The 13,613-nt window shown below is 47.9% G+C and overlaps 1 protein-coding gene across 7 annotated transcripts in view; it reads right to left on the reverse strand.

Moving 5' to 3' along the window:
* The window catches only part of GRIK4 (glutamate ionotropic receptor kainate type subunit 4), a 427,994-nt gene that overhangs the window by 54,972 nt on the left and 359,409 nt on the right, over nucleotides 1-13,613 (reverse strand). The gene's annotated exons all lie outside the window — the stretch shown is intronic.

A 13,613-nucleotide genomic window follows, 5' to 3' on the forward strand; every position in this document is an offset into this window, starting at 1 on the left:
TACTGATGTCATGTCTAGTCCACATGCAGATGTTATGTCTACCCAGGCTTTGTGTTTAGAGACACTAAAGTCCCATTTACGGGCACCCCCTTTTATGCTGGTGTCCCAGCCCTGTTGGTTAGGGTCTGGGAGGCAGTGGCAGTGGTTGGGGGTGTGGCTTGAGAGACTGACATGGGGCAAGGCTCACTGGTCTCATCAGTGCTCAGTACTGCAGCGCTGTGAGTAGGGCCTTTCCTAGACTAACTGTGTGTCCCCTTTCCTGTCACCCTGTTACAGGATCCAAGCCTGTTCAGGGCCTGAGCAAAGCATGCCCACGCAAGCTCCTGCAGGCGGCCTCTGGTGCTCTGGGGTTTGACAGGATGGCAGCTCATGGCAACATGGTTTACATCCTTCCTCCTTGTCAGGCCTGTAATTAGGAGTGCTGAGATTCACAGGCTTGTTATTAGGCTGTTTTCATTCGGTGAAATAAAGTATTACCAACTGCTGTGAGCACCACAGAGACCTCTCTGAGGCCCCTCCAAAGACTATGGGGGACCCCTAGGGGCCCTTCATTTCTTCCAATGGCTCCCTGAGCAGCTCTGCTTCAGAGACAGGCTCAGGAGGGAGCAGCTGGCATGGCCAGTCTGTTCCACAAGTGGAGAGTGTCCCCATGCTCATTTCAAGCTGGTTCTTGCATGAACAGGCACTGTGGAAGGCAGTAGACCTCTCCCAAGCTCCACCTACCCCACGCCTACTCTTTGGAGGAAGAGCACCAAGACACTGTGGTAAACCCTTGCCTCTCTTTCTGGATCAGCAAGTGGGTTTGGTTGCCTTCAGAGAGATGCCTCATCTTGTTAACAAAAAACACCCTGTGCAGAGAGCTGCCATTCCCAGGTTGTATTTGAGCCCTGTGACTGCCTCCACACTCATTGGTAACCTACCCAGGGTGAAGGAGAAGGAGGCTTCCCATGCATAGCCGTGTGGTGACATGACATTGGGGCAATGCCACCTTTGACGAGGAGGATGTAGAGAGCAAAAGCAGAAGGAAAGGGTGAAGATCTGAAAAGGGGACCTTTGGGGTGTTGATAGGCGTGTCCCCTTGTCATAATTCCTCAAGCTGATTCATAGCTTATACTCCTTTCTGTAACCCTAAATCAGCACATTTTAAAGATTTACTTATTTTTTTTGTGGGAACGTCTCTGTGTGCATGCTCAGGTATATATGCAGGCACACACATGTGCAGAGGCCAGAGAAGAGCATTGACTGTCGTCTCCTACTACACTCCGCCCTATTCCTTTAAGGCACAGTCTGTCTCTCTCTAAGCATGGGAAGCCAACAAGACCTAATGATCCTTATATATCTGGCCCACTTGAAGATGGGCTCATAGGTATTTATGGGACACCCTGTTTGTTTTGGGGGTGCAGATATCTGAGTCCTGGTCTTCATTATTGGGGCAGTAGTCACTCTTAACTGCTAAACCAACTCTCCAGCCCCAATTTAAAAAAATTAACAGGCTTGGCCAAGCAAAACAGAGACAAATGTGACATGGATCACTGTTGGCTTTATTAAGGAAAAAGCTAGTGAGATGAATGAGGATTGTGGGGGTGCCCCTAATTGTGCCACGCCCTCCCCTATTGACTTCACGTGGGTGGGGAAAGGTAAATTCAGGTATGGTGTGTTTCTGCTCAACATCTGAGTTACCTCTAAAGCAAGAAGAGGCACAGCGAACAACTGGGATCTTAACTGGGTTTGGGTTTGCAGCCGGCTGGAGACAGTCCAGATGCTGTGTCTGGTCTAAACAACTGAAGAGACTGTGCAGAGCCCGGAGGAGCCAGCTCTGTGTGCTCTGAGCATCCAGGAAAGCCTGCAGGGGAGAAGGGGCCTGGCCTCTCCAAGAGGAGCTACATTCACCACCTCCCCAGAAGCCACTGTCCTCACCCTGCTGGAGTAGTCTCAGAGCCAGAGGAGAAGAGGCAGATGACTTTCACAGCACACAAGAAGGACTCCACCTGGCAATTGGTCAGAGAGCTGTCCCACTGAGCATCGTTTCCCGCAAGTAACTCATAAATGGTAAAAATTACTTCTCTACTTCCTACTAGGGTTGATGTGAGGACCGAAGGAAGGAAGGGACAAGGCCCAGCACAGATAAGTGTTCAATAAACTTCACTGCTCTTATTCAGATGTGGGTTTCAATTCTGAAAGCCCGCTTTCTTCCTCTGCCCATTTCTGTGAGTGCCAGAGGATATGACCTCCTGCTTGGGCCACTCCTGTGGGGTTTTCAAAAATCAAAGCCTCCTTCTTTATTCCCCCCTACCCTCTGACCCTGTTTTATCATTGACCAGACTGACCCAAGGTGCATATATACCCACTGTTCCTGCTGACCACATGCACCCTTGGTCTTGCTCTCCCACCTGTACCCTTGCTGGTGGCCACATTCCACTGACATTTGGGACACAGCAGGTTGCTCAGTATGCCTTCTGGATTTGAGTAGAAACTCGCCTAGCAGAAGCCACTAGCACTTTCCCTAGCAGTTCAGATTCATTGACCTGACCACATGCTGCCCTCTCAAGGGACCCAGCCTTTTTTTGTTGTTGTTGTTTTATTTTAGTTTATTTTTTTCCTGCCTGGATAGCAAATGTGTGTGTAAGTGGAGTATGGCTTATCATGAAACTGGGGACCACTGTGAAGACTCTGAAAGGAGAGGGACAATCCCTAGTCCTGAGGGGCCTGGGATGGCTGCATGTATAGGTGCCAACACTGCCATGGGTGCCACCAATCCGAGTCTGACTGCATGTTTGTGTGTGTGTGTGTGTGTGTGTGTGTGTGTGTGTGTGTGTGTGAGAGAGAGAGAGAGAGAGAGAGAGAGAGAGAGAGAGAGAGAGAGAGAGAGAGAGAGAGAGAGAGATATCAGGTGTTTCTGACAAGCACAGGACAGCAAGAAAAATCATGTGTGGATCAGACTCCTGAGCACATCATGATTCTGTCGGGAACCTGTAAGCCAGCAAGACCAAGCCGTGGCAAAAGCAAGCAGAGCACCAGCTTGGCAAGGACAGGGGAGAGGGCACATTTGGGATTCACAGGGACATGAGGGATGGACGAACAGGAGCTGCCTGCTGGACAGGGCAGGAAGCCACCAGAGCAGGTTTAATGGCGGAGGTCCCTCCCACTGGGCAAGGGAAACCTGGTGTATTTGAGCAGCTCTGACAGCTGTCAGTTAGAACTGAGCCACAGGGGGCTGGCCTTGAAGGTTTTATGTCTGCCTCTGGTCCTGGCCCAAGCTCTCTGCTTCCTCTCCTGCTGCTATGGAGCCAGCCCATAATCCCTTCCCTACCGCAATGAACTAAAGTAAATGTTCTTCCATGTTGCCAGGTATCTTGTCATAGTACTGGGGAACGTAATGAATGCACTGACTTATCCAAGTCCCCAATGGCTCCTAACTGATGAAGAAGACTGGTGACCAGCAGAGAGGGGCGTGGTGTAAGGGGAGGTGAGCACAGTCTTCCCATCTCACCACCACCTCTGGACGATGGCTTGGGAACAGAACTGGAGCCCAGTGTTGCTGGCTTGCGGACCTTCCTTGCCCACCTCACTGGCTTACTGTTCTTACAGCATCTACTCTTCATAATTGTATCTACAGCATCTTTTAGTATATACCATGATGGCCCCCTCTGTCATCCAAATGAGAAAGCGGGAGTAAGCCTAGAGTCTTCACTCAACTGCACCTTCCCTGCTCTCAACCCATTCGATAACTAAGCATAGTTCATTCTAAGTGTGGAATACCTCCACTGAGTCTTCTGTTTTTTTTTTTTTTTCAAACCCATCTATCCAATAGACCAGTCTTGGGCACCAGTGGTTCTCAAGCTGAGCTAGACTGGGAACCAGCAGTTCTCCAGCTAAAGTGTGCATCACAATCATTCCAGGGATCTGTTAACTCACAGGCTGATGACCTCTGTCCAAGTCTCTCATTCAGAAAATCTGGATAAGGCCGGAGAATTTGGATGTCCAGCAAGGACAAGATGGCATTGATGCTTCTGATACACGGGCCACAGTTTGAGACCCTCTGCCTTAGAGTTTGTTCCTACACCAAGTCCTGTCAATCCTTAACTTAACAAGCTCAAGTGCCTCTCCACTACCTTCAGGGCACAGTCCTATCTCCTTGTTGTGATCTACAGGGACCTTACCAGGCTTGGTTTTCAGTACCACCCCAAGCTATTGATGTCCTTTCAACCCATAATGGGGACACTCTGTACTCTTTATGGACCTTAAATATGTCCTGCATGCATGCAAGCCCTGCTGACTTAGTTCTGCTTGCAACTCAATTCCCTCTTGTTGCTTGGCAAACTCTTGGGTCCATCAAGACCCAAGCTGTCAATAACTCCCCTTGGAAGCATCCTAATGTGTGAGAATGAGCGTGGACATTGGCGTCAGTGAGACGAGGCTTTGATTTCAAGACCAATCACTCTGTTAGCTGTGCGACTTGTGACTGTCTGGTAAGCTGAAATTAACCTCAGCTTCTTTGTTGTAAATATGAATAATAATGTTTATATTGCAAGATTGTTGTGTAGAGGGGAAATGATTCATAAAGAATACCCACAGGTACTAGGTGTTCAATAAACAATAGCTATGATTTTCATTAGCTCTGCTCTAAAGTCTTGCCTGGCTCCTACAGCTTAATGACTTCCTTTTTTTTCCTGCTGTCATAAATTTGGTACATGATCCCACTTTGCATATATCTCACGGTATGGCTTCATGTTATATACTGGCCCCCACTCCCCATGGAATCAAGGCAGTAATATGAATATTAAAAAGTGGACTTTTCCAGCAGATTTTTGGGCATCAGGCTTCATAAGCTTCAGGTATTTTTATTGGTGGAAAATCTACTATGGATGGATAAAAATCCACACCAGAGAGTGTAATAGATGAGCCTAGGGCATTGGCTGGGTTGGGGACCAAACATACAACCTGCACTGCTCTACTTCAAGGTCCTATATGTATGGAATGGGAGCTCTGTAAAATTCAGCCTGAAGCCACAACCAAGACAGGGTCAACACATCTACGGGAAGGTAATATTGAGTGGCCAGGGATGGAAGTGCATAAGCCCACCCAGAAGGGGCCTTAGCTTCAGGAATTGCATTCTAGTTGGGAAAAGAAGAGTCCAAGGACCAGGCTTAGTAAGAAACCTCTGAAACAGGTCAAGGGAGCATCCAGAAGTGAAAATCCTAAAACTGGGTTGTGAATGAGAGTGTCCTTTGGGACTAAGGCAGAGGCTAAGTTCCTGTTTGACGAACTGAGCGCTCTCAAAAACGTGTGTGACCTCAGACTCGACACAGAGGATTCTGTATTCAGGTGATGCACTCACCTTTGTCCTATGGATAGGGGACTGGGACCAGAGAATACTTGGAAGAGATCAGGATGCTACTGTCCCTACTGTTCACAGCTTCCTTTCTTGTTCCTGCCCTGGATCAATCCCCTGCTGCCATCTCTTCTGTTTAGCTGTAAGTCGTCCCTTAGAAGGCTTTGGGTCCTTAATTAACACATTCTCATTTTCCTCTGCAGACCCCTTTCTCCCCTTAACAGCTGGCACTCAGTGGGAAAGGAAGAAATAATTCCAGTGAAGTGACTCTTCTGATACTTTCCCCAGGCTGCTTCCAGGCACCCCTGGGGTTTGGAGAAGTTCCCAGTCTGAGAGAGCTGATAGCTCTGAACCTAAGCGAAATGTACCCACTTCACATTTCTCCTACCGACACTTTCAGTGGGAAGTAAGCAATGCAGAGATCTAAAGACCTGCAAGCCAGACCCTGAGGCCCTTCCCACCAACCTGCAGCTGCCTTCGCTGGGCTTCAATCTCCAGAGTCCCCAAAAAGGGCCCCGCCCACTTTCCAGGAGACCGGAATTCAAGCTGTGTACTCTCAGGTGCCCTGACAATATCATGTTCAGACATGCCCATTTTGGCCTTTTCTGGCAGGTATTCGCACCTGTGTGTATTTTGTTTGTGTTGACTATTTCGCCCACTTCTGTTCCACCTCACCTGTAAGCTTCCAAAGACAGGACCCCCACCCCCACCCCTCACCCCACCCCCGCCAACCTGTTCTACAAGACCCCACCACAGTGACAGATGCACATGCATGCTTGGTGTCAAATCAATCTGCTGACTGGTCCCCAGAAAGCTTTCTTGGCTGACCCTCGGCCTGACAGCCGTGTTGCTATAAACCTGCCAATGAGTGTTCTCCCTAGAATGCCAAAGAAGGGTTTGTCCCATGACACCTGGCACCTTGTTTTTCTAACTTAGTAGTGCTTTGAATGTGTTATATGTTCCAAGTCCCTTATGTTAAGAGATCAGCATACATAGGGTGACCGCCCTTCCCCTTAAGGAGCTGCCAGACCACAGTAGGACAGCTTTCTGTCCTTATTCTTTTATTCTGCTATGACACACTTCAGTCCTTCTATCCATCACTTACCCCTGAGGGAACAATGTATTACAGCTGGGGTCTGCCCTGCTAGCTGGAAAAGGAACTAAAGTCTCTAGGCATTAGTCAGCCAAGGCTCCATTTCCTTGTCTGTAACGGTGTGTGTTGTGGAGGAGGGCACGTGGGGGGTGGTGCTGCTCCTAAATAGAACCACCCATGCTGTTTGTTTTCTCATTGCTGTGACAAAAATAAACTCCTGACAGAAGCAACTTAAGGGAAGACGGTTTATTTTGACTCACAGTTTCAGCAGAGTCCCTCATGGTTGGAAGGGTTAGTGGCAGAAACACAAGTCCATTGCTTTTTCCATCCAGAAATCAGAAATAAGACCACAGCAAAGTCCCAGCTCCTAACAATACACTTCCTCCAGTTAGATCTCACAACTCAAGGTCCTACAACCCCTCCCAGGACAGCAACAAGCTGGGGAGCAAGAGTTCAAACACATCAGCCTGCTGGGGGCACATTCTAAGTTCAAACCACAGTACCCCCACTTTCTAGATACAGGGCTACAGGCATAAGTGTCAATCAAACATCCCTCTCAAACTGAGCCCTGAGAGCTGCCTTGCTTGTGCTCCTGGACCAGCCTACTCTTTCCTCCCATCCTAGCATGCGGAGGCAGAGGATGTGGGCTCTCCACTCAAGCCATTCTCTGCCACAGCCACCTGCTCTCATGTTCCCGTGGTGCAGTGGGAAGAACGTGAGACTGGTGACTGAGGAGGGGGCGGGCCTAAGCTCTGGCCACATGATGTGTGGATGGATGTGGATTAATTATAGGACTTCCCAAGTTTCCATGTCCCCATTTGTGGAATAAAGGAATAATCCATTTCTCATAACTATATATGGATAAATGGAACAGGGAGCCTGGAACTCTTACTTGGCATTTGGCCTTGTCAAGAGATACAAGCTCCTTTTCCTTCCTCCTTTGCTGTTTTGTTGCTTAGAGTTGGGCTAGGAAGAGATGTAACTAATTGTCTGGGGCAGAGATGACTCTATGCTATTCTGTGACGATGTCAAGGGAAACCAGAGGAAGAAAACATTCTGAGAGCTCACGGATAGAATTCCACCATGTCCACTGGGGGCAAAGAGTGTTGCCAGGCCTCGTGGCCATGGCAGGCTGTGGCCCTGGCAGCCACACTGTGGCCTTCTGCAGAAGAAAGCCCTCACTACTCATGGTGGGAAGGCTGAGAGAGCCCTGTGCATATTGGCAGCAACAGTCACTCAGAAGAAAGCGAGAGGCCAAGCAGGCGCTAATGGCTTTTATTGGCTTTTAGTCAAGCACACCGGAAAGGACTTGGATGCCCCAAAACAGCCTCTAGAGAACTCAAATGAGACAGTGCCATTCAGGGAGGCCTAGATGGTGAAGGGAAAGGGAAGGCACTTGTGGCCCAAGATGCAGTTTATATGTCTGGCCCTTTAATTCCCTAGTCTGTGGATAATGAATCAATATTCATTGCATAAGCAAAACAGACTTCCTTTCGTCCCAGGCAGTCGTGGCTTGCAAGCGGGGCCACATTCAGCACACACAACAGCACACACAACAAGGAAACACTGTAGAAAGAGCTTTCTGGGCCAGCAAGCCCATTCATCTTCTCTTGAGAGGCAGGACAGCCTTAACTCGTGCTTACAAATTGGCATGAAATCGAAGTGTCCCACATTTACTAAGTTCAAGATCTAAATGTTAGAATCCCCTTACTCTCTCCATCAGTCTTAGGCAGCCTAGCATTGCCTGGTTCCGGTTCATGCCATCTTCCTGAATCACCAGGCATCTGTCTAATGAAAGGATGTGTACGTGGTATCCACCCTCTCCCCTGCTCAGTAACCTCTGGACCAAAGTAAAGTCGCCATTTGTCTCTGCATACAATAACTGACGGCCAAGTCTTCAGTCAGTAGCTCCTGTCAGTCATCTGAACATAACACAGCCAAATACAAGAATCCTGTCACAACTGGCTCTTGCATATATCCTGTTCCTCTACAGCTCTTCTTGTGCCTGATTATGGTTGTCCAGAGTCAAGAGTGTGGTACTAAATGAACCCCAGCATCCATTACACCTAGAATGTCCTCTCTACAAAAATGATCCTTCTTGACTCCTCCAAGATCCATCTTCCCTTAGCTGAGAGGACTATACTTCAAGATATCCATCAGATGTCAGAAACAGTACAGAATTCCAAGCTCTACGGTGTTTTCTTTTTTTTTTTTTTTTATCATCTTTACTAAGCATCTGCCAAATACTATTCTGTAACTTTTGCAGCTCGAGGTACAGGAACAAAACTAGCCCTCATTTTCTTTTTCTCCTTCACAGTCACACAGGCAGGGCATTCATTCTTACCATAGATCTTAGAAACACAGAATGCAATATTTTTTTCCCTTATTAAAGCTGAGAGTCTTACCCACTCAACCTTGGGAAGTATGTTATAAAAGGGCTTATCTTTGACACATCTGAATTGCCAGTATCACTACTTTTGTGCTTTGGGGACATTACTAAGTACAATAAGGAGATAAAGGTAATTGGAACACCAGTATTGACATATTTGACAGGTTGATAACATAGATGACTGTGGGTGACTAAGGGGTGGGTAGCATACACAGTGTCGATACACCAGGCAAAAAGGGGATTCCTCTTATCATGCTATTTATAATGACACACATGTTAACATCTATGAAGAATTTATTTCTGGAATTTTGCATTTTTGTATTTTCAGACCCATGGCTTACAATGGGTATCTGAAACCATAGCAAGGGGGTCTTAAGAGAAGCAGGGACCCTTCCACTCTCCTGCGCTGTCTTTGCTGTGGTGTGTCCTTCCCTGACTCATCCCTCCTCCCCCAGCTTATTCATACTCTGCCAGAACTATCGCTACCCATGTGAGTTTGCTTAACTTCCTTAGCTGTTTTGTGACACAGTTCCCTTATCTGGACATTTGTGGGGACTTAGTTAACACAGTCAAGCACTTCAGACAGCACCTGGTGGTTCTGGCGAGATGGCTCAGTGGGTTGAATGTTTGCCATGCCATCCTCACTACTGAGAACCCAAGTTAAAAAAGTCAGAGGGTGGCATGTGTGTCTATAATGCTAGCGCACTCCTACAGGGAGGTGGGAAGTGGAAACAGGGGCCACCTAAAAGCTCACAGATAAGCAAGCTTTGGCTATGCAGCACCGAACAAGAGAGACGTCGTCCTCTGACCTCCCATATCCATACTTACTCAGTGTGTGCATGTGTTCATGTGTGTGTGTGTGTGTGTGTGTGTGTGTGTGTGTGTGTGTGAACTGTGGGTGTCACTTAGTGGTGGAGGGTGTGCTTAACAAGCATGAGGTTCACTCCCCAACACCATCAGAAACAAGTAGTGTGTTATCCTATGACACCGTTCTTCTAGCTATTATGAATATATCATATGTCACACTGTACAGTAATTCTTACTTTTCTCGTCTAACTCTTTGAATAGATTCCAAACCCTTTACAGGTAATCCTTCATATTTAAGCAGCTCTCGACAGAAAGTGGGCATTTTGATGAATGGGTGAAGTGTGGAGTTATAATTCAAGGCCACCTCTACCCGACTGTTGAGGGGAACCATTCATGGGGATAGAAATGTAAAAAGCCCCCTCCCCCACATCATGGCTGCCAGGTGGGGGTAAAGAACGGGTGGCACACTCATCTGGGGGCCCTGGATCAATTTCTCTCTGTTAAAGAATGCTGAGTACAATTCTGTGATCTATTTGCGGTTAAAAAAAGTCTCTGGCTTCAAGGTGGAAAGTGATCTCAGGAGACTATTTGAATTTTCTTTCAGTTCAGCAAAATGTCTCTGGCCAATCTTCCCAGTGGATTGAGGCCACGGACAGTCACCTCTCTGGGTCTCTGGTAAAGTCCCTTCCCAGGAGGGGAGATGGAACGAGGCATTTCAGCTTCATTTACACTTAATTCGTCAAAATGTCATTGGCAAGAGCTATTTGATGTCCCAGGCTTATGAGCCTTGAATCTAAGCCTTGCAAAGCTCTTTTCTCTTTGAACCTAAATGTGCCTGCCATTCTGCCAACACGGGGCCGCATGCCAATGGGGTGCTTTGCTCTGAACCATGAAGGTAGATGGGGGCGCTCCCTCTGATGAATGTGTCTACCTTTCCCCAAGATGGGCCTGAGGATGGCTGACTAGGGCAAAACAAATCCAAACCCAAAGGTCTCCAAACAGCTACCCTCCCCTGCTCACACTCAGCCCCACCAGCACCAGGGTGCTGGCCCTCTAGCCCTGCTTCTGTGAGTCCCTGTGTTTTCACTCCCTGTACACAACCGATGCTAGTGACACCTACATGAAAGGCATGCTGGGATGATTTTCACACATATACAGGAAGCGCTTGACTGCCCTTCTACAGTGGCTACGCATGCGTCCGGCAACACCTTGTAAAAGGAAGTAATTGCAGGCCAAGGGTCTAAGACCATCACCAGACCACCCTGTCTTTCCTCTCATTCGGTTGCACAGGTTACTGCTACATTCTTTTCTGTATAAGCCTTGAGATTCTGTAGTGAGTCCCAAGTCCCAAGGGTTTTCTTTGGTGTCACACCATCTCCCTTGCTGCTGAAGTTGTAGCTCTATTGGCCTAGCTTTTATGTCCAGGACGATGTGGAAGACAGCCCTGTCTGCGGACACCTGACACCTCATCCCTTCAGACTGGTATACCAAAATGGTCTCAGAACATCTTCTTGGCCCAGTCCAGCTTCTTATCTTTCAGTTTGTTCCATCCGGAGGAATCCCTGTCACCATTCCTGACCTCCATCCTGAATGGTGACTCTTCAGCAGCTGCATTGCAGTGCAGTGACTCACAAAACGCCAGTCCCTTCCCACTGGAGGGAGCTCAGCAGAGGTCTACCGGTGACTTGGTGGTTGGGACCACATCATGTAGTGTTCTCAACTGCCCTGTGTCTGCTCTTGATGACCCTCAGTCTTCATACTAGGTGCTTATATCCCGAGACTTCCCAAGGCTGCTGATCCCTTGAGTCTAAACCTCCAGGGCTCATCAGCTTCAGACAGGATTAAGGACAGTGAGGACCAATAGCTCAGGGTCACATCACTCACAAGATCAGCCTACCCTTCATCTCTGTCACTGGTACCATGAGATTCAACTCCTTAATGGCACCCAGGGTCCTGGTGCAGCCCAAGCAGTGGAAGAAGTGATGTCCTGTGACCTGACTTCCAGGGAGTGAGAGCTGGGACCCACACTGCCCTTCTCCCAGCTGTGTGCTGTTTGCTGAGCAACAGTTCCATCAGGCCTTGAAGGCTGAGGTACAGAGCTAAGGATGGATGCCACTCTAACGCTCTCTGACATGTGCTCGCTCTCTTCCTGCCAGGCAAGCCTTCCTTATCCATTCCTTGGAATTACACTCTTTGAAATTTGCACATAAACTTTGGCCTTGGTCTTAGCTTCTGCTTTTCAGAGAGGCTGGCACAAGACAATTCAAATACTTATGACATGTCCAATACAGAGCACTGTTTTTGTTGGAAGACAAGCTGCGGTGAATTTTAAGACCCCTGTCTAATCGCCCAAGTCACTCAGTATGTAGATGCATGCCCTTGTGTGCCAGGATCTTCTCCCTCTCTGCCGGCCCATGTCATAGCTCATTAGGGGGCTAATAAGGAGATGGCTGTACAGTGACTCCTCCATCCCTGAAGTCTTCCTGCCAGACACTAGGCAGCCTGGGAGGACTAAAGAGCTGGGCTCAAGGTGACCAAAGACATTGATGAAAGTCAAAGAAAGGGCTTACATTTCAGCCTGCTGTGGGCTGACTGCATAGCCTAGTATTCATGAGAAAGTCCTCAAATGAGTGTTCTAGAAAGGGTCTGGGACTGAAGAGAAAAGCATCAATTGCCTTTCTGGATCTACGCAGGGTGAGTCTGCATAGCCGAGACACTGGTGTCTTAGTTACTTTCATGTTTTTAGAAAGAGACACCATGACCAAGGCAACTTATAGGAGAAAGTGTTTAATAAGAGCTTAGAGTTCATAACCATCATGGGAGGAAGAATGGTAGCAGGCAGGCAGGTACGGCACTGGAGTAGTAGCCGAGAGCTCTCATCTGATCCATAGTGTGAGGCATGAGAGAGAAGGAGTGAGTGAGAGAGAGAGAGAGAGAGAGAGAGAGAGAGAGAGAGAGAGAGAGAGAGAGAGAGAGAGAACACTGGAGAAAACATAAACATAGGCTTTTGAAACCTCAAACCCCATCCCAGTGACACATCTCCAACGAAGCCACACCTCCTCCTAATCCTTCCCAAACAGTTTCACCAACTGGGGACCAAATATTCAAATATACATGACTATGGGGGCCCTTCTCACTCAAACCTCCCCATCCTGAGACCTTGCTGAAGCTTCTGCTGACCCACTGGCCTCATCCCCCAAGCACCAGTCTATAAGCAAGATGCTGCTTTTGACAGGCTCACCCTGAACCTCAGGCCCTCTGCGTGGTTCATAATTCCTTGGTTGAGGTTTGCTATTTACCCTGCTGGGGCCCTGAAGATGCTGCTGTGTGTGCTGCCTGGCCTGGCCCTCAGCATCCTCCTCATTAGCTCTTAAACACCTCTTCCACAGCTCTCACTTACACAGAACTCTTTGCAGTCGCTGAGGGGAACCTACTACTTGAACAATCTAAGTAGTATTTATAGCCTCAAAGACGGGGATTAAAAACTGTTATCTTACATCCTGAGCTTGGCACACAGAAAGGATTAAAGTCTTATTATAGTCATAGAGGGCCTATCATGGAGATAGTCATTCTGAGAAATGAGTTGTTAGGTGATTTTTGTCACGGTGTAAACATTATGGAAGACATAAAGACACCTGTGACATCACTGGGGTGATAGAATCTTATGAGATCATCATCATCATATGTAGTGTGCAAACTAAGGCAGTTATGATATCACCAGACAATATAATCATATGAGGCCATCAGCATGGAGGGAACGCCTCTACGTAGTATATGATTTCTATTCAATGAAGAACGGGATCTGAGCATGAATGCCAGCACTATCTAATACGGTATAACCTTTAACAAGCCATTAGGCTCCCAAAGCTCTGACTGCTTATGTGTGAAGTGGAGGCAGAAATAGTCCAAGGAGATCAGAGACACTGCATGGAGAGCCCAGGACCATCACCACATGCTGGGAGGCCATGGAAGTTGCTTCCAGCCTTGAAATC

This window comes from Acomys minous (genome assembly GCF_964271855.1).
Source record: "Acomys minous genome assembly, chromosome: 5".
Taxonomy (NCBI): domain Eukaryota; kingdom Metazoa; phylum Chordata; class Mammalia; order Rodentia; family Muridae; genus Acomys; species Acomys minous.